Source organism: Pocillopora damicornis, chromosome 2 (genome assembly GCF_964200805.1).
Source record: "Pocillopora damicornis chromosome 2, jaPocDami1.2, whole genome shotgun sequence".
NCBI classification, from domain to species: Eukaryota; Metazoa; Cnidaria; class Anthozoa; order Scleractinia; family Pocilloporidae; genus Pocillopora; species Pocillopora damicornis.
The window spans coordinates 22,245,586-22,255,693 of NC_142671.1; the positions used below are offsets into that span (position 1 = coordinate 22,245,586).

A 10,108-nucleotide genomic window follows, 5' to 3' on the forward strand; every position below is an offset into this window, starting at 1 on the left:
CCGTTTACGACACAATGTGCGCTTCCCCCTGCAAAACAACTAACAAGCTCACGTTGAGCTGTACTTTGCGTTGATTTTCTTAAAATCTAACAACTAGGAAAAGGAACTCCAGTTTGATGTCTTTTTTATTATACATAATTTTTTTTCAAGTCTACCCAACGCTGTTATGCTTCTATGAGGCTGCATTCTTGGCTCCCTAAAATTTTTATATGTAGCTTCTACTGAATGAGGAAAACCCGATCACCCTCAGTGAACGTAGTCTGTCCACTCTTGGTGCAACTAATTAACAATAAAAAACTAGAAATAAGCAACAAATCCAAACTATAATAGACTCCAACGACTTCCTTCCAAATGAAACTTAAGTTATGCTTAAAAATTATCATCTTGTCTAAAACTACCTTTAAAAAGGACACCTACTGTTAAAAATTAAATGTTGTCTTCTATACAACGTTAAAAACAATTACTTCCTAACTCGTCATAAAGAACTCCTTCCATCGATGGTATTTAGTTGCTAAGCAACCTTTTTTCCGTATCCTTCGAATAAAACAGTCGGATGCTTAGGTCTTGTGCTCCACTAAGACAGTTTTTCCCTATTAAAAAAAGCCAAAGCGCAAAAAAAATGCAAGGCTAATAAATTTGATTATCCTTAAGCGCGGAAAAATCTTGCACCTAATTGGTTGCAATTTAACAGATCAAAAGCAAGCGCTTTTTTATCTAAAGCTGATTACAAAGCGACATCATTGGCTAACTGGATGAAAACAAGACGGGAAATTTTGACTTCCAAATTACTTAAATAATTATAATTGCTTAATTGCTAAATTAATATCACATAGTACTCATTCTCTTGACGCCAGGTTTGCAAAATGGTGTTATTTCGTCCTCATCTTCCTCTTTGTCTTCGTAGACACTGATTCGCATTTTCTGTGAGGCAAGCTCTCTTTCTTCCTCTTCATTATCATTTGGTGAATTGAAGTCGTTCAACGCAAATATATCCTTTGTATTTTTAAAGCCCTCGCGTTCTCTTCTTTTTTGGCTGATTTTCTGATAATTTAAGAAAAATGGAAGAAATTTGCATTTAATACCATGTTCTTCTCCATAATGTTATCACTACATAGCCAAAGTACTCCTCTCTAAAATAAAGACCGTTCTCTGTCTGTTCTATATTAATGTTTATAGACTTCATAGATCCGATAATGAAAAAATTATATACTTGCAACGCTCACGTAAGATTTAGGAAGAAAGCGACAAAGCTGCATCATATACATAGTTGGATCGTTTCCGTCTGAGGTAACTTGTCCGTCCTTAATCAAAATTTGTTTGGCGTTGAGATGCACCGACTAAAAATTACATCTCTCTCCCCCTCTCTCTCTCCCCCCCCCCTCCCTCTCTCTCTCTCTCTCTCTCTCTCTCTCTCTCTCTCTCTCTCTCTCTCTCTCTCTCTCTCTCTCTCTCTCTCTCTCTCGCTCTATAGAAAAAAACTAATTTTCAAACAAGACTTGATTTATATAAGAACTATTAACCAAAGTTAAGTTGTGGATATTTACCGAGCCGTGAAGTAGCCGGATAGAAATCCATCGCTAGCCACGGACACTGAGGTGAATGTTTGTTTTAGTATAAACTAAAACAGTGAGATTATATCACACGAAGATGATTATAACTTACATATTCCTGCAACAAGTACAATATTTTCGGGCGCAAATCCCGCGCTTCGCTCGGAGGTGAATAGCAAAGGATATTCGGAATTTGAGTATAGCCAGTCAGAGCGCGCCTTCAACGCATTCACTACTTCAGTATATTCTAATTCGTTATAACTCTCTTGCCTCATCTCCCACCCTGCGAATCTAACGGTCAACCAAGCATTTGCAAATACTAACCTTGTATAGTACGAAGCCAATGACCATAACTACCAAACCCCCAAACGCTGCGGCAGCGAACACTTTTAAAGGAAACTCATTCTTTCGTGGCTGTGTCCCTTTAACAGCCGCGACGCCATCTTCTTCTTCTTCCTCTGTCTCCATCTCAAACTTTCCGATTTTTCCTCTCTTTTCTGACAAGATTTTATTAAACTCATCCGACGTTGCTGAAGATTCCAATTTCGTGTGAATAAGATAATTACATACGATGCTTCCTTTCGTAAAGTTAACAACTTTTACGAAAAGAAAACCAGATACTTCTTTGAAAATATTGTCCAACGCGTCTTCTAAATCACTTGCTAATTTCGCAAACTCTTCCGAAGAAGGATCGGTTAATCCCTCAGTAAATTCCATGTTTATGATTGTAAGCTTTGCTCTCCACACTTTACTGGGTGTTGGACTGATAGGTTTTTCTGTACCACTGGTACGAATCACCGTCGTGGTCGATTCAACGTACATCGATGTGGTTGACGATAATGAAGGAGATGATACAAACTTCTTTGACGGTGCTGCCGAGGATGATGGGGATGGTGTTGATGAGGGAAGACGTTTTAGGAATGAGAGGGGCAACGATGATGACCGAACAGATATCGATATCATCGATGATGGAGATGGCGACATTGATGATGATGTTGATGAGGAGGAGGAGGAGGAGGAGGAGGAAGATGACGACGATGGGGGAACAGACAGCGACGAGGACATTGACAACGATGATGATAACGAGGAAGATGACCAAGCAGAAATCGATATCACCGATGATGGAGATGGTGACATTGACGATGATAATGATGATGATGATGAGGAGGAGGAGGAAGATGGCGACGACAGGGGAATAGACAGCGACGAGGACATTGACAACGATGATGATGACGAAGAAGATGACCAAGCAGAAATCGATATCACCGATGATGGAGATGGTGACATTGATGATGATGATGAGGAGGAGGAGGAGGAAGATGGCGACGACTGGGGAACAGACAGCGACGAGGAAATTGACAACGATGAAGATGACGAGGAAGACGACCAGGCAGAAATCGATATCACCGATGATGGAGATGGTGATATCGATGATGATGATGATGAGGAGGAGGAGGAAGATGGCGACGACGGGGGAACAGACAGCGACGAGGAAATTGACAACGATGATGATGAGGAGGAAGATGACCAAGCAGAAATCGATATCATCGATGATGAAGATGGTAACATCGATGATGATGATGATGATGATGATGAGGAGGAGGAGGAAGATGGCGACGACGGGGGAACAGACAGCGACGAGGAAATTGACAACGATGATGATGAGGAGGAAGATGACCAAGCAGAAATCGATATCATCGATGATGGAGATGGTAACATCGATGATGATGATGATGGGGAGGAGGAGGAGGAGGAAGATGGCGACGACGGGGGAATAGCCAGCGACGAGGACATTGACAACGATGATGATGACGAGGAAGATGACCAAGCAGAAATCGATATCATCGATGATGGAGATGGTGACATTGATGATGATGATGATGAGGAGGAGGAGGAGAAGGAGGAAGATGGCGACGAGGGGGGTATAGACAGCGACGAGGACATTGACAACGATGATGATGACGAGGAAGATGACCAAGCGGAAATCGATATCATCGATGATGGAGATGGTGACATTGATGATGATGATGATGAGGAGGAGGAAGATGGCGACGACGGGAGAATAGACGGTGACGAGGACATTGACAACAATGATGATGACGAGGAGGAGAAATGCGAAGACGAGGATGAAAATGGCGATGAAGATGTCTCTATCTCAAACTTTCCGATTTCTCCTCTCTTTTCTGACAAGATTTTATTAAACTCATCCGATGTTGCTGTAGATTCCAATTTCGTGTGAATAAGGTAATTACATACGATGCTTCCTTTCGTAAAGTTAACAACTTTCACGGAAAGAAAACCAGATACTTCTTTAAAAATATTGTCCAATACGTCTTCTAAATCATTTGCTAAGTTCGCAAACTCTTCCGAAGAAGGATCGGTTAATCCCTCAGTAAATTCCATGTTTATGATTGTAAGTTTTGCTCTCCACATTTTACTGGGTGTTGGACTGGTGGGTTTTTCTGTACCACTGGTACGAATCACCATCGTGGTCGATTCAAGGTACATCGATGTAGTTGATGATAATGAAGAAGATGATACAAACAAGAAGGAAGATGATGAAGAGGAAGATAAGGAAGGTGAAGGGGGCGAAGACACGGACGATGATGATAATAAGGGGCCGAAGGAGGAGGAGGAGGATGGCGAAGAACTGGGCAAGGATGATGATGCAAACGAGTTAAAGGAAGCTAAGGATGATGATGACGAAGAGGCTAAGGTGAAGGTAGAGTTGAAAGATAGGGATGGCGACAAGGACAAAGATGAAAACAAGAACGGTAAAACTGATGATGACGATGATGATGTTGATGATGAGTTGGAAAATAAGAGTGACGAAGAGACTGGTGTTGGTAAAAAAACTGTTGGTGAGGAGAAGGAAGAGGTTGCTAACAATGATGAGAGTAAGGGAGATGGAGAAGATGATAATGTCAATGTTGACGAAGAAACCAATGGAGAGAAGGAGGATGATACCTTGGGGGAGGTTGACGAATAGGAAGACGAAGGTGATGGTGAGAGGGACGAAGATGAGCTTAATGACGAGGAGATATCAGAGGAGACGGGGGAGGAAAACAAAGGGAAGGATGGCCGCGAGAATGAAGATGAGAGAAAGGGGGGAGAGTAGAAGGACGAGGGGAATATGTTTGATGACGAGGAAGATGGAGATGATGAGAGGGACGTGAATAAAAACGATGCTGATGGAAAGGATGAGATTGGAGTGGTGAATGGGAAGGAGCGTAAAGGAGAGGGTGAGGATGGGGATAGCAGCAGGGGGGTTGAAGAGGAAGACGAAGAAGAGGAGGAGGTAAAGGTGAAGGAGGAGGGGTAGGTTTTATCTTCGGTGGATGTAGCCTCACCATTCTGCCAGACACTTTTTAAGGCTAAAGATTCGACTTGAATTTTCTGTGTTGACTTGCTAGTCACAAATGGTGCATAGCTTTTTTTCGGTCCTGCATTCAAGCTCGATTTTGGAGTGAAGCCATCGTTGTAAAAATTTGTCGTATCCGCTGACTTCGACCCAACAACTGACGAGACAAACAAGAGGTCTTCAGTGTGGTCGATTGTGAGGGATGGTGTGCTTGAGCGAATTAATTGGGTTGTGGATGGCAGTCGACTCGATATTCCAAGCTGTCCACTTTTGGGTTCAGTGGAACCGGCAGAATGAGAATGAGAAACCAACGAACCATCTCCGCCAAAGGCGTTGACTCCTATAAACAAGGACAGCGTAAATTGGTAGATCGGTTTTCATAATGAAATCAAACAAAATCGTTACATAATCTGCAAAAATGACAATTTTTTTCTTTCTCTCTAATCATGAATAAGTTTGGTCGTCCTAGATTTAGAGGGAACGTTCCGGGTTCTTTTACAAGTGGTCTTATTATAATTACCGTGAAGAACATATGAATGAGCTATTGTCAAGTGGCCATTAATTTGCATCATAAGCTCCACGGACAAGTCACGATTGTTTTAAGTCCCATACGATAAGTAAATAGACATTTTTAACTTAAGTAGTCGGTAATTGCGTAATATTGTTTCTGTCTCACCGAAGACTCGAGAAAACAAAGCCCCTTTGGCTTTTTTGTCTATGATTGAATAAAAATAGATTAACTGACACGCAAGTTAAAATTTTTCTCGTCTGTTTTTTACTTACGAAACCCGTGGTTTCCATGCGTTTCTATCCCTGAATTTTTGTTATCATGTTAGACTCTGCTATGTATGTATCTAAGACAGATAGTTCGTGTGAAATTTTAATCGGTTTTCTCTTATATATTGTATATTTATCAGACACTTAGCGTCCTAGACAAAAAAATTAAGTATTGTTTTTATCGCAAGTATAGAGCAAGGATTTCATCGCTTGTGACGTGCAGCTCACTTGTGCGAGGATTCAACATGGCGATCTCAGCTGAGCGACTTAAAGAACAAGGCCGGAAACTAACTTGGTGAGAATATTTTCACAGCTAACCTCTGAATTTAGTAGTCTGGCATTAGACCACGACACATAATTATAGTCATCAGGTAGACCTAATTTTAGTTCAGTCAAGGTAAAAAAAATCATCTTACCAAATTTATCATTTCGATTTGATTCGAACCTTTCTCTTGACACAATGGGTCTAGTCGTGAGCTCGACCCGCCCGACCTTAATTATTTTTCTTATTATTTACAGAAAATTCTATCATCGACGTGAGACATTTTTGTCTAGCTGACTATCTTGACTCATAGAGCTACTTAGCTGGTAATTTATAACTGCTGGCTGAATTCCTTTTGCATCTCTTAAACGACTGAAAAAAGATCCTAATGTATTTAACACAGTACTTCTACTGAGCGAGACAGTTTTCAGCAATCTTACCTCTAAAAAGGATTAACAAGGGAATTGCCACATTCCACAGCAGCCAAACGAATTTTTCCATTATTATAGGAAGATCAGATCCGTTGTCTTTAACAGTCTAATCTCGCGATCAGTGAGACTCGTAAGTTATTTCAACGGGGCCTGGAAGACAAAATTCAATCAAGACACTTCCAAGTTTTCTCACGAGATTGTAACATAAAGCCGCATTGTTTGTCTTCTAACGCAGCAGGGATCAATTCAATCTGTTGACGAACTAAGATCATTAAGTTGATCCGTTGGCAAAACAAATCATACTGAATAAATCCGTTTATCTATGTGAAATCCGATCGATATTTTCTCTGTAAGTTTTACCGTAATCTGAACTTCCTTATTTAAATTAACATGCGGAAAGATAACTTCGAGGTCATGTCTAGACGGGTGCCAAGAAAACATGTGCGAAGGAGAGAAACTATCATAGCTTAGAAGTGCGTTTCAACGCGATAAAATTAAATTAATTTTACATCATGTACTTCAACATGATTAATTATCTTTAAATTACCTTGAGCTTGGCAAGTGGCTTGGCTTTTCTCAGAGGAATCAGTTATTACTCAGAAAAAAGAGTATCTACTCCAACTGCGTGTGGTGTTTCTGCGCAAAAGAGAACTTTAAGTCGCACTGACTCTGATAAGTACTGCCCCTGGGTAGTAATTGTCACTTCTGGGCGACATCGTGGAGCCTGGACAATGATCCATTTTTATGATTGCAGTTAGACCGTAACAAGTGCTTGAAAAAATGCAATGACCCGAAGTTAGGTGCAAAGAGGGCACCGCGTCAGTATTGGCAGTAGTACAACAATTTGGTTTTTTTGTACGATATTCCATCTTTACTATTCAAAGCTGTCACTCATCAACTAATCAACGGTTAAATTATGAGATAAATTCTATCGCGTGATACCTGAAGAGGGCGATGCCCAAATTAATATCACGCAAAGAAATTAAGAAAGAATAAACTAATTGTTCCTATAGAAATGCACCAAAAAATAAAAACAGACTCACGTTTTGATTTTATTGCGTATACAACCATGATCTTTAACAGAATATATAGCGTAGCCAATCAGATTGTAGCATCTGTAAGTGAAAGCTCGTAGATTTATGCTAAATTGGTGTAAGAATATTAAGAACGCCTCTGTTAATTGACGGACTCATGACTGAATGACGTAAAAAATTTATTACTGTGACAACGGGTAATGCGATTCGACAAAGTTCAGAGCCACCTCGATGGGAGGTTTAAAATTTTCCGTTTTTACTTGTGGCTCCGTAGGCTTGGTTTGCCTTGCATATACAAGCACTGGTCTTGTATCTATCTCATTCCTCGATTCTAGTGCCTTCTCCCGCCCTAATCCAAGCCATATGACTGAATGACCGAAACCAAACTGGTTAGGTAGCATAATTCAGTTTCATTCTAGCTTAATTGCTGTAAGACCATTTTTGTTACTGGGATACCTGTGGTAGCCCAGTCATAAAATGCCTTTTTTTTCTGTCGTCTTTTTTTTTTTCCACCGCCACAAAATGGAAAAATTGCGCAATAGTACCCAGTGGTCATTGGGCCCTCAACACCATGACAACTAACTGTGATCGAATGAGGTGTTCACATGCTGATCACGCGTGTTATCTTGATGATGATTGACGTTGTCATGCACGGACAGGGCCGGGTCACATGACGAACCACGAGATGTTTGCTTGTAAAACTCTTTCGTCTGTCGTTTTGTATTTCAACGTGTATGGGTTACAACCACCTAGAGCATTATGGCGCAAACGCTCAAAATACTTACAGACGCATACACAAGTCGTATTGTTCGCGGTCAATCCACACTAAAAGATGTTATTGAGCGGTAATTTTGGAACGGATTGAGTCGCGAACGCTTGAAAGCTATGAAAGCCTTGTATGCCTTGTATGCCTTGTATGCCAAGTATGCCAACGTCTTAGTTGAAAAACGTACACTTGTTGTAAAAAGCAAATTCTGAAATCTGAAACCAAACTGCATATACTCTATGCAATCTACTGAACAACACTATTACCGTGAAACTGAAGAACAAAACTCTAATGGATGCAAACTGCTTGTGAAACAAGCGACTAAATACAGGAATGGCTCCGACCTGTGATTGGATGATAAAAATAGTAAAAGTTAATAACTTATATCTTAACTCCTTACACGTGAGTATGGTTAACCGCGTGTCTCGAAGCGGAACAATGAAATATCAATGTGAAAACACCGATGAGTCAAACAAGAAATGGCTACTTAATGGCATACATAATGAAGAGAAGGCAGAGTCTAGCTTGTTCAGCGAGGTCGTTCAGCGATATTCCGGCGATGGAAAAGTCATCTGCTGACTAGCTCCGGTGACTAAATTCATTTAGTCAGTTCACGCGCACGACCAGAGACTGGAGCCATTCCTGTATTTCAGACAGGAATAGCTCCAACTCAATTGTAATAATTTTTCAATAATTTCAAAATAATTTTTTAAACAGTTTTTGAAAAAAAAAATTTAAAACTAAACTAGTGAGCAGCGCTGTGCGAGCAGTAGTTTTGAAACAGATGAAGAGCCCGATGAATGGATTTGTCCTTCATGTGAACAATAACCTAGAAAATCAGTTTTCCACGAAAAAAAACTCCCTCGATTGTGGCTAAGCCATATTTCTCCAGCAGAGCATACTGTAAATTAAAAACATCGGTCGTAGCGTCACGCAACATTGCGTGATTTTCCAAACGTGAGATGCAGTTGCTGCATTATTTTAAAACTTAGGAAGCCCTGTAGTAAGAAAAGAGGGCTTCATTTGCAAGCACTGAAGACTTCAACTTAAGAAGAACCTAATAAATCGCTCTTTCAGTTTTTATCTCAGTGTATGAATTATTTAGCCAGAACGAAAAAAAAATTAATATACGCATGAGTTGGAGCCATTCCTGTCTGCGGTGAAATACACGAATGTCTCCAGTCTCTGGTTGTCCGCCTAAACTGACTAAATGAGTTTGTATATATATTTTATAAAATAATTCAAATAGTACGCGCGCTCTGATTGGCCATAAAACCATTTTATATGAGCGTATGTAAACACGGTTTTCGTTCCTCTTTCATTAGTTATTTTACACGCTTATCTCGTGTTCTCCCAACCTCCCGTGTGTTTACATCAGGCTATGTAAACACGGAAACCATTTTACATTTCTTCAATATTTCACGATCAGAAAGGTTAATCTTATGTTTGTTTTCATTGTAGTTGTATGGATATTCCTTTTTAATAAATACATGATCCAAAATCCTGTGTTTTTTGTGTATAATGTTATTATGTTAAGTATTGTTTACGCAATTGTCTTGTCACAGGCGGCCCATGCTCACGCCTCGAGAAAAAGCCAACGATTAATTCATGAACGCGTCACGCGCTGTGTGACTCAGTGCTAAGTTACGAGAGGAACAGTTGAAAATTTGAACACGTTATAAAGAATAGTATAGGAAACGAAATATAGTCGATTTACAACGATAAATATTTCGAAATATGAAAATTTTTCTCGTAAAATCAATAAAAACTACTCATACCCTGTGTATCCGTTGTAGTTTCTGGCGATTTCTGCCGTTTTAAGCTTGCTTTACCATCACTGTTATTCACGTAATCTACTTTTATTACGTTGGTAAAATCTGTACAGACATCACACCAACCAACTCGCGTGCAAAGTAAGAAGACTATA

The 10,108-nt window shown here is 40.1% G+C and overlaps 1 long non-coding RNA gene across 1 annotated transcript; it reads left to right on the forward strand.

Moving 5' to 3' along the window:
- The first annotated feature begins 5,657 nt into the window (after positions 1-5,657).
- LOC149050347 (uncharacterized) lies at positions 5,658-6,348 on the forward strand. The gene is made up of 3 exons (XR_016183649.1): positions 5,658-5,757; positions 5,882-5,983; positions 6,208-6,348. It is a non-coding gene; the product is annotated as an uncharacterized LOC149050347 (long non-coding RNA).
- The last annotated feature ends 3,760 nt before the right edge of the window (positions 6,349-10,108 follow it).